Below are 3,213 nucleotides of genomic sequence, written 5' to 3'. Positions count from 1 at the left end.
GATCCTCCCCGCTGGGCGCTGCTGGGCGGGACCACCTGCCCTCCCCTGCCCGCAGGCTCCCGCAGCCCAGCCGAGCTCCTCTGTCCCAGCCCCGCAGCACGCTTCTGCCACAAAGCTTTCATCAATCATCCTTTTTCCCCCACAGTAACTCGGCTCCTTTTCTCGACAGGAGAGAAAAGCTGGAAAATTGACTTCTAAGTGACCTTTCGGCTGCCGGAACCTGCCACCAGGCCATGTCCCCACCCGCAGCAGCATCATCCCTTGCCTCCACGGCCTTGCCGCTGCCCCTCTGCCCCTTTCAGCTGCTTTGCAAGCAGCGGTGTAAGCACACCAGGGCTGGATCATGCCAACCAAGCCTTTTTTATTATTATTATTATTTTGTCATTTATTTCACTTTGCACATGCAGCTGGGTTGGGTGCTGGATGAACCCTGGCGCAGACACAAGCACTTTGGAGGCCTTGAGCACTGACTGCACTTGGCAGACCTGCACCGCCAGCGTTTCCAAGCTCAGGACAGAGCATTTGGGAAAGCCAATACAGAAACTTTACTACCTTGCCCTTTTCAGCCCTGTCTGATGTTCCCATCATCTCTACAGCCCGCGGTGAAAAGGTAGGAGCAGCTCCAGCCAACCGGAGTCCCGAAAAATGAAAAAGGTTAAAGCATTTCTGATGAGCCTATTAGTTGGGAATGTTTCACTGGCATTAAAACCATGATGGATGCCTCGCCTGGGGACCGGGAACATCAGCCCGTGAAAGGACACAGGCGTCGTGGCAGACACGCTGCCCCGAGGGGAACCGGGAGAAACTCTTGCACCCGCAGCCACTCGCACCAGGGATGCTCCCGATGCTTCTCCCGAGTAATGTGCAAAAAGTGCATGGAGAAGTGATTGAATATTGCCCCTTTCTTCTCTCTTCCTCACCTGGAGGGGGCAGACAGTGGGTTGGGGGTCTCTGCTCTCCACCACGGTCACCTTCCATGCGTTGGGGTCTTGCCTCCGGCTGGGGTGGGCTGAGCTGCTCACAGTGTTTCTAAAAGCCACCGCTTTGGGCAGAGAAGCCTTTTGGCACTGGCAAATAACCCTTTTATTTTCTCTCTTGTTCTCTGGCTTTGCTTATCTGATTGAAAAAGAAAGTGGCTGAACAGTTCCTTTGTCCAAGGAGAAAGAGGGGGCAGCAAAGAAGGTTGTAAAGACATTTCCAAGCAAAAACTCCAGCAGATGTGTTTATGTAAAGCTCTTTGAAATATCCACTAAAAATACCTCTTCAAAATTAGGAGATGGGGAAAATTGTAAGTGCTTCCCACAAACACACACACAAACACCCCACGGCAGGTTCTTTCCCCACCGCATTCAAACCATTATTATTAGCGCGGCAGGAGCCCTGCAGTTTGTTATTGAAAATTATAATAGCAAATCACTGAGATATTTTCCCTGATTACAGAATCTCCAAGCCAGTTCATTTTTAATCTTCTCCCCGCTATTTTTTCCGTGCATCAGCAGAGGCACCAGCTGCAGAGAAGCGCGTGGTTTTCTTGAGGCAGTTTAAACACAGAACAGAAATACAATTCCATAATATAAATTTTTCATCCAATTTCTGCCAGCTACGACTCACTTCCCCCTCCTGCTCCTGGAAACCCTGCGCCCTGCTGCAAGCCTGAATGCGGCAGCAGCTCCTTTTGCTTCTTGGACTCCAGAAACGTTTAGTGACCGCTCTTATCAAATCCCGGGCCAAAAAAGCAGCTTGGCTCTTTATTTTCCAGCAGTTGATTTGCTATGCATGGTTGAATCAGAACAGAGGGGCTTCCCTGCTGGAAGAGGCAACGGTAGCGGCGCAGGGTCAGTGCCAGATGCTTCGGGGGATCCGGAGCGGTCGCATCCCGCGGGGTGGGCTCCGTCCCGGGCGCCAGCTGACGGCATTGGCGGCTCCTGCTGCGCTGCACGGCATGGACGGCCCTAGCAGAGCGCAAAACTCCCCGGGGGAAAGGGATGCTCCCATGGACCATCCTTCTTAGGTAGCACAGCATCTCCCTGCTCCCCATGGCTGGGTGTTCTCCTCCCCAGGGGCACCAGGACCCCTGTTCCCCCTTCATTCCCGAGCCCTGCGTCACCTTCCCTCGCTGTCAGCGATCCGGGACAGCTCCACCGCCTGCCTGCCAGCAACAGCAGAGATAAACCCAAGGAATATGGCCCACGGTTGTATCGTTTCTAAAGGGAACCTGGGCTGCTGCCCCATCTCAAGCCGTTTCTGCGGCATCTTGTGCCTCCCGCGCTGTCGGCTCCGAGATCCCCGTGGTGCTTTATGCTGGCAGCACCTGCACACTGCCAGGCCAGGCTTGCCCTCGGGGGACAATCCTGTGCCTTTCCCATCCTCAGATCCTCCTCCTTAGACAAATATTCTGCAGGTTCCCATGCCTATAAAGGAGCTGGTTTTCTCTCCAACGAGAGAATAGGAAAGGAGGAGCTCTGGCTGTCCCCGGTGCCTGCACATGCAGCTGAAAGTGCCAACATTGCCATGCTGCACCATGGCACAGCAATCCTGCACATCCCTGATCCACGTTCTGGGGGACTCCAGGCTTCCAAGTGACCCTGGTGTGGCAGGGACTGGTCTGAGGAGGGACTGGAGCCAAGAGCTTATGCTAAATCCTACCATATTCCCATGGCCGCTTGTGTTTGGCATGGTGAATGGCAGTGAAATGGTGTATTTGCCAATAACATAGCTCGTTAAATTTTAATCAAGTAGGGGATTGTAAGCACACAGTTACCAGGAGCTCCTGGGAGCGCTGAGAGATCACTTTAAAAATGAATTAGTAATAAGGCACGTTGGAGGCAGCCAGGGGAAGACGGCTGGAGAAGATCCACTTGGAGCAGCAATGCTCCCTTTGCCACTCACATGAAGCCTTTGTCTCCTCTCCCTGAATTTGTTTTTTTTTTCAAATTGCCACTGGAAGAAGAGAGGAAAACACACAGCGGGGGGGTCCCAACACTCGGGTAAATCAAAAAAACCCAACCTTTTCATGCAGCTGCTGGTGAAACGACTCTGACACTTAAAAATGCTCAGACCTCCCTAAACAGATAGACCTGGGGGGGGAATCCAAATGGACGTCCCCAGTCCGTGTGTCCAGGGGCATCACCCAAGCAGGGCAGTGCCAGTCCCACTATGACCCATGGGGCTGCCAGAAGCAGAGGAGCTGAGGATAACATTTCCTGCTTTGCC

The sequence above is a fragment of the Mesitornis unicolor genome, unplaced genomic scaffold (genome assembly GCF_000695765.1).
Source record: "Mesitornis unicolor isolate BGI_N332 unplaced genomic scaffold, ASM69576v1 scaffold28622, whole genome shotgun sequence".
Taxonomy (NCBI): Eukaryota; Metazoa; Chordata; class Aves; order Mesitornithiformes; family Mesitornithidae; genus Mesitornis; species Mesitornis unicolor.
This window is presented reverse-complemented; position numbering follows the sequence as displayed.